Here is a 12,997-nt window from a genome sequence, read left to right as displayed (position 1 = left end):
ATACTTAACTTGATCGTAGTATCACGAACTTATATCTGTTATTGTCATGTTACTTGAGCTTCTTTATCTGTAATAAGATATAATGATTAGGGCCTTAGGGCTATATTTGGAACGATGGATATTTCCGTGTGGTTGATATAATGTTGGCACAATGAGTATTGCCATGCGATGTGAAATAAGATTGGCCGGTTCGTTGTTACCGTGTGAAGAGAATGGGAGTTTGATTCTTGCTATGATTATTCATTCATTAAACACTTAAATGCTCTCTACCTAGGTTTCTATTAATTTTTGTTGTTTTGTATGTTACTTTCCCATTTGTGTTCTTTATGTAATTACCTCGGTGTTATTCATTTGGCATGTTACTGTTATACTTATGCTTTCACCTTGTCTGTTACTGTTACTCCTACGCTTTTACTTGATTTACTTATGCTACATGTCTTTTTCGAATTCATGCCTTTACTTGTTATTAGCCCGTACATGTTACATGCCTCTATTTGTTACGTGATTTGCTTATTAGATGTCTTGACCTGTTACATACCTTCACGTATTGCTTGCCTTCACTTGCTATATGCCTTTACTTGTTTCATGCCTCCACTTGGTACATGATTTCCTTTATTACAGACCTCTACTTGATACCCTTTTTTTCATGACATACATCCTTCCTTGTTTCATGCTCTACACTTCTTTACTTAGCCGTGTTGGGTGATTTTTAGATTGATTGTATGTTATGATTTGTGAATGCTTTGTCTTTATATGTGGGAGACTAGCTCTGGGATATTGTGTTACTCATCTTACTTGGTTTGAGTTTGTATTCCCTAGTTTACTTCCGCATGTTCGTTTTCTTGGTGTTACATTGTGAACTTTCCTGTGATTGGTTGTTGTTGAACGATTTCATATGAATAATATTTATTAATATTGGGATCGGGTTACACGCCGCAACAGTGTTTATTGATATTGGGATCGGGTTGTACGCCGCAACAACGTTAATTGATATTGGGACCGGGTTGCATGATGTAACAATATTTATTGATATTGGAATCGGGTTGAACGCCACAGCAGTGTTTATTAATATTGTGACCGGGTTGCACGCTGCAATAATGTTAATTGAGATTGAAATCGGGTTGCACGCCGCAACGGTATTTGTTAGTGATGTTTGGTTATGATTGTGCACTTCATGATTATTGTTTCCTTCATAGGAATAGTTATGAGGCTATGTATTGTTTTCTATGTCTGTTAACTTGCTCCATAGCTTTCCAGTTGATGCTTTTACCATTATTCGACATATCTCTTACCTTATTTTTCCTGCATATTATTTGTACAGGTACATAGTAAGTGAGTATCTTTAACTTAAAACCTCGTCACTACTTCACCGAGGTTAGTCAAGATACTTACTGAGTACATGGGGTCGGTTGTACTCATACTTCACTTATGCGTCTTGCGTGCAAATCTTGGAGCTACGTAGTGTGGAAGATGAAGCCTTGCATTGAAGACTAACCCGCGTTCTAGATTCAAGATACCTCTTGTCCATGGTAGTTTAGAATTTAAGTTCTATTTGTGTAAACTTCAAACATATATTGTATTTATTTTTCATATCGATTTTATAAATCTAAATCGTTGTGGATCATGACTTGTACCAGCAGTCCTTGGTGTACTTGTAGTGAATTCGGTTGTAGTTTTTATTATATATATTATTGATTTCTTAGTTTAGTCATAACTTATATTATATGGCTTACCTACAAGGTTGGTTTAGGGGCCATCATGACTAGTGAAATTTTAGGTTGTGACAAGTTGGTATCAGAGTACTAGGTACATAGGTTCTACGAGTCATGAGCAAATATCTTGTAAAGTCTTGCGAATCGGTATGATGACGTCTATATCTATCTTCGAGAGGTTGCAGGGCATTTAAGTAATTTCCCTTTTTTCTTTCCTTATTGTGTGACATTGTTTTAGCTTGAAACCTGCAATTTTGATTCTTCCTATTCGTCCATATGTGATGTAGAGCACCAAGTATCATCGTGCACCGATGGCTTGTGATGTTGCATATGGGCTGCGAAGTGCTGTGGATGCTTGATTACCATTGTGATGTGTTGTCCAGGCTTTGATGCTGATGTGTTGGTAGATCTCCCAGTGCCACGATCCCAATTTTCCTCTGTAAGATGTCGTGATAGCACCAAGTCTCTAAGACTAGGTAAGCCTAACATACATGTGAAATATAATTGAAATAACGAATAATCTCTCAAATACTCAACAATTATAATAAAGAAAACTCTGCAGCTCAACATAAACAAACTTTTCAAAATCTGGTGATAACAAGTCACAAGCTCTACGAATAAGCACTGGTCATCCCTATACAACAATATCTATGAAGGAAAAGAAAAATGAAGTAGACTAGATAGAGGGAGACTCTGAGGCCTGCGGATACTGGCAGGTATACCTTAAAGTCTACGAAGCTGAGCTCATCTCACTAGTGCCTGGACTAGTAGGAGATACCTAGATCTGCTAAAAAAGATGTGCAGAAGTGTAGTATGAGTACACCACAACAATACCCAGTAAGTGCCAAGCCTAACCTCAGTAGAGTAGTGACGTGGTTAGGTCAAGGCCCTACTGGAATAAATAATAAACTGAACGAGTATTTAACAGTGTAATATAATGGAAATGAAATAAGTAAGGAATATACCAATATTGGCTACACTGAACTAAGGCAAATAATGCATCACGAAAGAAAACAAGGAATATTATGCCAAGGAAACAAAGCAACCAAAACACAAGTGAGGTAATTGAAAAGTATCAGCAAGAGTCACTACCGAGGTACCGCCTCATAGTCTCAAATCACAAAATAATTCACCACATTTCCTGATATCACTGCGGAATCCTTGCATTTAGTTTTGAAAATCATTTTTCCCGAAATAGCTTCCTGCGTTTTAGCCCACCTTATCACACCGCGTGGCTTCAAGTAGTTTCCCTACTAGCAACACGCGTATCAAGCCCACCTTATCTGACCACATGTGTTTCAACCCCAAATCCTTATACCATCGCATGCGTATCAATATCAAAACGTATAAAATCGCATCTCAAGTGCCCAATATCACAACTTTCCAAGAAACCAACATCAATAGTATTTTCACAACAAATAGCCCATGGATCAACCACAATATGCACAAGAGTCTCAACAATAACAACCGAAGGTGATTAACTCAACAAGAATAGTATTTCATAACCTTACAACTTTGCCTCAATGTAAATCACGGCCTTCATAACTCTATACCAATTTCAACGACAAGATATTCCACGAATAACAACTTCAAGTTAACAAATAAACGGTTAAATAATGACTAATCAATAGAGGAAACAATACTTCAACTAAACATGTAAAGACAATTAACAAGTAAGAGATAGGACAACTAGAGCATGTGAAGATAGACTAATGATAATGAATATAACATGTTAAGGCAACTGAATTAAGGAATGAAAGGAATCTACATAGCTAAAATTGGTCAATTTCCACATTTAGCCCGTGTACACACTCGTCACCTTGCGTACACGGCTTTCACATATCACAATTAACACACCAACACCAATCCTAAGGGGTAATAATTCGATGCAAAGTTAGGCAAGACACTTACCTCAAAACACGCTAACTCAATCCACTAGTAAGCCTTTCCCTCGATTATCCAACTCCCAACGGCTCGAATATAGCCAAAACAACTTCATAGCATAAATATAAACTATAGGAAACTACTCCGAACAATATAAACGATCTTTAAAGAGAAATAAAAAGTCAACTCAAAAAGTCAACCTGGGCTCGCATCGCAGAACCCGACAAAAATTACAAAATTCGAACACCCATTCGATAACAAGTCCAACCATACAAGAATTACTCAAATCTAGCCTAAAATCGCCTTTCAAATCCCCAAAATGTAGCCTAAGAAGTTTTCACAATGTTTCCCAAATTTTGAACTCAAATCACTAATTAAATGATGAAAATAATAATAGATTCGTGTAATATAGTCAAAACCGAGTTAGAATCACTTGCCCCAATGATTTCCTTGAAGAACCCTCAAAAAGTTACCACAAACCGAGCTCTCTAGGTCCAAAATATGAAAATGAAATTCAAACCCTCGAAGACCCTTTTTCTGGCCCAGTGATTTCGTATTTGCGGGCTAAGGGTCACATCTGCAGAAAAACCATCGTAGGTATGGTTCCAACTTAATTCCTGAGATTTCGCTTCTGCAGACTACTTGCTCGCACCTGCGAGCCCGCTTCTGCGGTGAAATCGACCGCACCTACGGTCCTGCCAAAGGCCTTCCAAAATTCCTCTTCTGCAATGCCCCCTCCGCATCTGCGAGCCCGCTGCTGCGGAATGCTGACCACATCTGCGCTCCAAGCTGGGCAAGGCCAACTTCGCTTCTGCGGCTCAAAGGCTGCTTCTGCGGTGCCGCACCTGCGGACCAAAGTGCGCGGGTGCGATTGCACAAGACATAGTAGTTCTTCAGCAATGCGTCAAGTCCAAATTTGTTTCGGATTCAATCCGAATCACACCCGGGGCCCCTGGGACCCAATCCAAATATACTAACAATTTCCAAAACACATAATGGACCTACTCGAGGCAAAAAATTAGATCAAACAACATCGATTCTACGAATTGCAACCCAATTCAAGCCTATTGAAATTATGAACTTTTGAATTCCAAAACTAATGTCGATTCATACGAAAACAACTCTGATTGACTTCAAATTTTGCACACAAGTCATAAATGACTTGACGGACCTATTCCAACTTCCGAAATCGGAATCCAACACCGATATCAATAAAGTCAACTCCCGGTCAAACTTTTCAGCCTTCCAAACCTTCAACTTTCTAACTTTCGCTAATTCAAGATGAAACGACCTACGGACCTCCAAATCAACATACGGACACGCTCCTAAATCCAAAAATCACCATATGGAGCTATTAGAACTGTCAAAACTCCAATCCAGAGTCGTCCACACAGAAGTCAAACTACGGTAAACTCTTCCAACTTAATCCTCCAGGACTATGTGTCCCATTTTACTCCGAAACTCACCCGAAACCAAAACCAAACACCCCCGGAAAATCACATAACAATAATACAACAACCGGCCGTGTCGTCACATCCTCCCCCTCTTAAAACAAACGTTCATCCTCGAACGAGTATAGAGACATACCTGAAGTGGTGAAAAGATGAGGATAATGGCTATGCCTATCATGCTCAGTCTCCCAAGTCACCTCCTTGACTGGTTGACCCCTCCACTAAACATTCACTGAAGCAATGTTTTTCGACCTCAACTTTCGGACCTGCTTGTCAAAAATGGCCACCGGCTCCTCAACATTTGACAAATCCTTGTCCAACTGGACTGATCTAAAATCCAACACATGAGACGGATCACAGTGATACATTCAGAGCATAGAAACATGGAATAATAGATGAATTGCAGCTAGACAAGGTGGCAAAGCAAGCTTGTAGGCCACCTCTCCAATCCTCTTGACAATCGCAAAAGGTCGGATATACCTAGGGCTCAACTTTCCCTTCTTCCTGAACCTCATAACACCCTTCATGGGCGCAACGCGGAGCAAGACCCGCTCCCTAACCTTGAATATAACATCACAAACCTTCCGATCCGCATAACTCTTTTTTCTCGATTGGGTTGTACAAAGCCGATGTTGAATCAATTAAACCTTTTTCAAAGCATCCTGAACCAAATTAGTACCTAATAACGTAGCCTCACCTGGCTCAAACCAACCCACCGGAGACCGACACCGCCTCCCATACAAGGCCTCATAGAAAGCCATCTGAATGCTCGATTGGTAGCTGTTGTTATAGGCAAACTATACAAGCGGCAAGAACTGATCCCAAGAACCCCCGAACTCCATCACACAGGCACGAAGCATATCCTCCAAAATTTGAATATTGCGCTCGGACTGTCAGTCCGTCTAAGGGTGGAATGCTGTACTCAACTCAACCCGTGTGCCCAACTCTCGTTGTACGACCTTACAGAATCGCGATATAAACTGCGTACCCCAGTTAGGGATGATAAATACCGGCATGCCATAAGGTCAGACAATCTCACGAATATAGACATCAGCCAACTTCTCTAAAGAATAAGTAGTTACCACTGGAATGAAATGAGCCGACTTGGTCAACCTATCCACAATCACCCATATTGCATCAAACACCATCTAAGTCTGTGGGAGGCCAACAACAAAATCCATGGTAACCCGCTCCCATTTACACTCGAGAATCTCTAGCCTCTGAAGCAATCCATCTAGCCGCTGATGCTCAAACTTCACCTGCTGGCAATTAAGGCACCGAGCTACATACTGCACTATGTATTTCTTCATTCTCCTCCACCAATAGTGTTGCCTCAAGTCCTGATACATCTTGGCTATACCTGGATGAATGGAGTACCACGAACTGTGGGCCTCCTGAAGAATCAACTCGAGCAAACCATCTACACTAGGTACAAATAGTCGGCCCGGCATCTGTAACACACTGTCATCCCCAATAGTGACCTCCTTCGCATCGTCGTGTTGAACCGTGTCCTTGAGGACAAGCAAATGGGGGTCGTCATACTGACGCCCTCTGATACTATCATATAGAGAAGATCGAGAAACCACACAATCCAAAACTCGACTCGGCTCCGAAACATCCAATATAACAAACTGATAGGCCAAGGCCTGAATATCCAATGCTAATGGCCTCTCAACTACCGGTAGATATGCTAAACTACCCAAGCTCTCCACCTTTTGACTCAAGGCATCCGCCACCACATTGGCCTTCCCGGGATGATATATAATGGTGATATTATAGTCCTTAAGAAACTTTAGCCATCTCTGCTGTCTCAAGTTAAGATCCTTCTGTTTGAACAGATGCTATAGATTCCGGTGGTCGGTATAGACCTTATAAGGGACACCATACAAATAGTGCCGCAAAATATTCAAGGAATGAACGATAGCTTCTAACTCAAGGTCGTGGTCATGATAATTCTTCTCATATACCTTCAGTTGTCTATATGCGTTGGCAATCAGCCTACCATCTTGCATCAACACCGCGCCGAGGCCAACATGCGATGCATCACAGTACACAATGTAAGACCCCGAACCCGTAGGCAATACCAATACTGGGGCTGTAGTCCAAGCAGTCTTGAGCTTTTGAAATCTCTCCTCACACTCCTCGGTCCATCTGAACGAAGCACCCTTCTGGGTCAATCTATTCATTGGTGCAGCAATAGATGTGAAACCCTCTACGAATTGACGGTAATACCCTGCCAACCCAAGAAAACTCCATATCTCAGTAGCTGAAGATGGTGTGGTCCAACTCTACACTACTTCAATCTTCTTTGGATCTACCTTTATCCCCTCACTGGACACTACATGCCCCTAAAATGCCACCGAATCAAGCCAGAACTCACACTTTGAAAATTTTGCATATAACTTCTTTTCTCTCAAGGTCTGTAGCATAGTCCTCAGGTGCTTCTCATGATCCTACCGGCTCTGGCATTACACCAAGATGTCGTCAATAAACACAATGACGAATGAGTCAAGATAGGAATGGAATACACTGTTCATTAAATGCCTGAATGCTGATGGGGCATTGGTCATCCCGAATGACATCACAAGGAAATCATAATGACCATACCAAGTCTTGAAGGCAGTCTTTGGAATATCCGGATCCCGAATCTTTAACTGATGATAGTTTAATCACAAATCGATCTTTGTGTATACTCTGGCACCCTGTAACTGATCAAATAGGTCATCAATGTGCGGCAATGGATACATGTTCTTCACTATAACCTTGTTTAACTCTCAATAATCAATACACATGTACATAGAACCATCCTTCTTCTTTACAAACAAGACCAGAGCACCCCAAGGTAACACACTAGGCCGAATGAAGCCCTTATCAAGTAACTCTTGCAACTGCTACTTTAACTCCTTCAACTTCGCTGGGGCCATATGATATGGTGGAATAAAAATGGGATGACTGCCCGGCAACAAATCAATACCAAATTCGATATCCGTATCGCGCAGCATGCCTGGAAGATCCGCCGGGAATACATCTGGATAGTCCCTCACTATCGAAAATGACTCGACGGTAAGAGTATCAACACTGATATCCCTCACAAAGGCTAGATATGCCTCACACCCCTTCCCGACCAATCCTCTGTGCCTTAAGGAAAGACACCACTCTAATAGGAACGTAATCCAAAGTACCCCTCCATTCCAACTGCGGAAAACCTGGCATAACCAATGTCACCGTCTTGGCGTGACTATCAACAATAGCATGTTAGGGCAACTACCATACTGAGCAACAGTAGGTCAGCTCTGGTCTCAAACTACCAAGAATGATTAGACACGACGGATACACACGGTCAATAACAATGGAATCTCCCATTAGTGTGGACACATATACATGAGAACTCAAGGAATTATGTGATATACCCAAATATGGAGCAAAGTAAGATGATACATAGGAATAAGTGGAGCCTGGATCAAATAAGACTGATGCATCTCTTTTATAAACCGGAACAATACATGTGATAACTGAGTCGGATGCAACCGCCTACATCCTAGTCAGAAGAGCATAACATCTGCCCTAGCCTCCCCCTCTAGGGAGACCCCTACCCACCCGACATCCACCTCTATTTTCTCGTGCAGGTGGAGTGGAAGCTGGTGTGGTAACCACGACCTAAAAGGTTTGGGGACCATATGGAATATGTGAATCCTGAGTGGTCTGTGGAGGTGCACCCCTCCCGAGTCTGGGGTAGTCCCTCCCCATATGTCTAGTGTCACCACACTCAAAACTAGCTCTTAGAAGACGTGGCTGCTGAGACTTGCTCGGGCCTGGCCGGCTGGACTTTCCATTGAAAGCACCTTGTGTAGGAGGTGAACTAGATAACGGCGATGCATAATGGGGAACCTGAGGTCTGGAAGTAGCCGGAATACTGCTGGAAGCTGGAAGTGCTGAATGAATTGGACGGATCACATAGCCTCTACCATGACAATCTGCAAGTGGGGCACGGGCACCACTATATGTTCCAGAATCTCGAGGCTTCTCAGCTTCCCTCTCCTCTCTCTCCCGGCAACCCATACCCTTTAATCTCCGAGCGATCTCCACAACCTACTGGTATGGGGTATCAGTCTCCAACTCTCGAGCCATGCTGAATCTATTACCATGGTTGAGCCCCTCGATAAATTGATAGACTCGGTCTCTAACGATGGAAACTAAGATTGGAGCATGTTAGGACAACTCGCTGAACCTGACAGCATACTTTGGCACGGTCATAGCACCCTATCGCAACTGCTCAAATCCGCACGCCATACATCCTGAAGGCTAGGGAACAAACTCTCTCATGAATATCTTTGAAAACTAAGCCCATGTGAGTGAAGCTGCCTCGGCCGGGGTACCCAACTCATATGCTCGCCATCACTGATAAGCCGCTCCCTTAAGTAGTAACGTAGTGAAAGCAACCCCACTCGACTCCACAATACCCATACTACAGAGGCACTCCTCAAGAAAACCCTGTGCATCCTCTAAAGCTAAGCCGTTGAAAGTAGGAGGGTGGTACTTCTTGTACCTGTCGAACCTGATCTGCTCCTCCTCAGATGCTGCAACCCTAACCTCGCGTTGAACTTGGACAACCGTCTATATTGGTATGACCTCTAGGACCTGGTCAACCTGAACCTGCTACTCTGGCATACCAGTGGCGGGAATGTGTGCTCCACCCTCGGCCTGAGATATGGCACGAGCAAGTGGAATCAACCTCGCTTGCGCTAGAGTGCCAAAACATGCTCAAAAATTGGGTGAGAGTCTCCTGAAGTGCGGGGGTAGCAACAGACGCATCAGGTATCTGCCCCGCCAACTGGAGATACTACTGGCTCCTTTGTAGCAGCTCGAGCAGGTGCTCTGGCTACACCACGTGACCATCCATGGCCTCTCGCGGCTATAGCAGGGGCGCGGGTGTCTGATCATCAGATCCAGTTGTGTGTGTCCTCACCATTTGTGAGAGAAAAGAAAGATAGAGATTTAGAATTTCGAAGTTAACAAATTCGCATGAAAAGGAATCAATGAAGTGAAGCTTTTCCTAACAGTTCCATAGCCTCCCGAAAATAAGTACAGACATCTCCGTACCGATCCGCGAGACTCTACTAAACATGCTTGTGACTCATAACACCTATGAACCTAGAGCTCTAATACCAACTTGTCACGACCCTAATTTCCCTACGTAGGATGTCGTGATGGCACCTAGTCTCTAAAACTGGGTAAGCCTAATATACATGCAAAATATAATTGAAATAACGAATAATCTCTCAAATACTCAATAATTATAATAAAGAAAACTCTGCAACTCAACATAAACAAACTTTCCAAAATCTGGTGATAACAAGTCACAAGCTCTACGAATAAGTACTGGTCATCCCTATACAACAATGTCTATGAAGGAAAAGAATATTGAAGTAGACTAGATAGAGGGGGCCTCCGAGGCCCGCGGACATCGATAGGTATACCTTGAAGTCTCTGAAGCTGAGCTCATCTCACTAGTGCCTGGACTGGTAGGAGGTACCTGGATCTGCACAAAAAGATGTTCAGAAGCGTAGTATGAGTACACCAGCACGGTACCTAGTAAGTGCCAAGCCTAACCTCGATAGAGTAGTGATGAGGTCAGGTCAAGGCCCTACTAGAATAAATAAGAAACTAAATGAGTATTTAAGAGAGTAATAATAATAACAATGGAAATGAAACAATTAAGCAATATACCAAGATTGGCTACACTGAACTAAGACAAATAATGCATCACAGAAGAAAACAAGGAATATTATGCCAAGGAAATAAAGCAACCAAAACACAAGTTAGGTAATAGAAAAGTATCAACAAGAGTCACTACTGAGGTACCTCCTCATAGTTTCAAATCACAAAATAATTCACAATCTTTTCTTATATCCCCGTGGGAGCCATGCATTTAGTTTTGAAAATTATTTTTCCTAAAATAGCGTCCCGCATTTTAGTACACCTTATCACACTGCATGGCTTCAAGTAGTTCCTCTACTAGCAACACACGTATCAAGCCCACCTTATCTCACCGCATGCGTATCAATATCATAACATATCACAAATTGCACATCATATACCCAATATTACAACTTGCAAAGAAACCAACAACAATAGTGTTTTCACAACAAATAGCCCATGGCTCAAATCACAATATGCACAAGAGTCTCAACAATAATAACTGAAGGTGAATAACTCAACAAGAATAGTATTTCACAACTTTACAACTTTGCCTCAATGTAAATCACGGCCATTATAACTCTATACCAATTTCAACAACAAGATATTCCAAGAATAACAACTTCAAGTGAAGAACTTAACGGTTAAATAATGAATAAGGAATAGAGGAAACAATACTTCAACTAAAAATGTAAAGACAATTAACAAGTAAGAGATAAGACAAGTAGGGCATGTGAAGATAGACTAATAACAATGAATATAACATGTTAAGGCAACTCAATTAAGGTGTGATAGGAATCTACATAGCTAAAACCGGTCAATTTCCACATTTAGCCCGTGTACACACTCTTTACCTTGCGTACACGGCTTTCACATATCACAATTAACACAAACCAACACCAATCCTAAGGGGTAACTACCCGACGCAAAGTTAGACAAGTCACTTACCTCAAAACATGCTAACTCAATTCACTAGTAAGCCTTTCCCTCGATTCTCCAAATCCTAATGGCTCGAATCTAGCCAAAACAACTTCATACCATAAATATACACTATAGGAAACTATTCAGAACAATAAATTTACGATCTTTAAAGTGAAATAAAAATTCAACTCAAAAGGTCAACCCGGCCCCGCATCTCAGAACCTGACAAAAAATAAGAAATTTGAACAACCATTCGATACCGAGTCCAACCACACAAGATTTACTCAAATACTACCTCAAATCGCCTTCCAAATCCCCAAAATTTAGCCTAGGAAGTTTTCAGAATTTTCCCCAAATTTTCAACTCAAATCACTATTTAAATGATGAAAATAATAATGGATTCATGTAATATAGTCAAAACCGAGTTAGAATCACTTATCCCAATGATTTCCTTGAAGAACCCTCAAAACATCTCCACAAACCGAGCTTTCTAGGTCCAAAAAATGAAAATGAAATTCAAACCCTCAAAGACGCCTTTTGTGCCCCAGCAATTTCGCATCTGCGGGCTAAGGATCGCATCTGCGACGCCGCACCCGCGGAAAAACCATCGCAGGTGCGGTTCCAGCTTAAGTCTTGAGAATCTGCTTATGCGGACCACTTGCTCGAACCTACGAGCCCGCTTCTCTGGTGAAATTGACCGCACCTGTAGTCCTGCCCAAGGCCTTCCTAAATTCTGCTTCTGCGATGACCCCTCCGCATCTGCGGTCCCAGCTGGGCAAGGCCAACTTTGCTTCTGAGGCTCGAAGGCCGCTTCTATGGTGCAACACCTGCGGCCCAAAGTGTGCAGGTGGCACCAGACATAGCAGTGCTTCAGTAGTGCATAAACTCCAAATTGGTTCCGGAGTCAATCTGAATCACACCCGGTCAAACTTTGCAACCTTCCAAACCTTCAACTTTCTAACTTTTGCCAATTCAAGCCAAAACGACCTACGGACCACCAAATCCACATCCGGATATGCTCCTAAGTCCAAAATCACCATACGCAGCTATTGGAACTGTCAAAACTCCATTCCGGAGTCGTCTACACAAAAGTCAAACTACATCCAACTTAAGTCCCATTTAATTCCCAAACTCACCCAAAACAAAAACCAAACACCCCCGACAAAGCACATAACCATAATACAACATATAGGAGGAAATAAATAGGGTACATGGGCTAAAATACGCAAAACGGTTGGCCGGGTCGTTACACCCAGTAGTTCATTTTTTGGATGAAGCGAATTCTTGTATCTTCTCTACGAGAGTAGACCAGGGAGGATTAGTAATCAGTTG

At 42.1% G+C, this 12,997-nt stretch overlaps 1 long non-coding RNA gene across 2 annotated transcripts in view; it reads right to left on the bottom strand.

The window, feature by feature from the left end:
• Nucleotides 1-10,252: 10,252 nt before the first annotated feature.
• Nucleotides 10,253-12,997, bottom strand: part of LOC142164219 (uncharacterized) — a 28,548-nt gene continuing 25,803 nt past the window's right edge. The window contains exon 5 of one of the 2 annotated variants that reach the window (XR_012694870.1): nucleotides 10,253-10,586. This is a non-coding gene — a long non-coding RNA (uncharacterized LOC142164219). The remainder of the gene's footprint in view (nucleotides 10,587-12,997) is intronic. The other variant, XR_012694871.1, reaches the window with a different exon arrangement.

Source organism: Nicotiana tabacum, chromosome 9 (assembly GCF_000715075.1).
Source record: "Nicotiana tabacum cultivar K326 chromosome 9, ASM71507v2, whole genome shotgun sequence".
NCBI classification, from domain to species: Eukaryota; Viridiplantae; Streptophyta; class Magnoliopsida; order Solanales; family Solanaceae; genus Nicotiana; species Nicotiana tabacum.
Note: the sequence above shows the minus strand (reverse complement) of the source record. Positions and strands in the feature narration are given on the sequence as shown.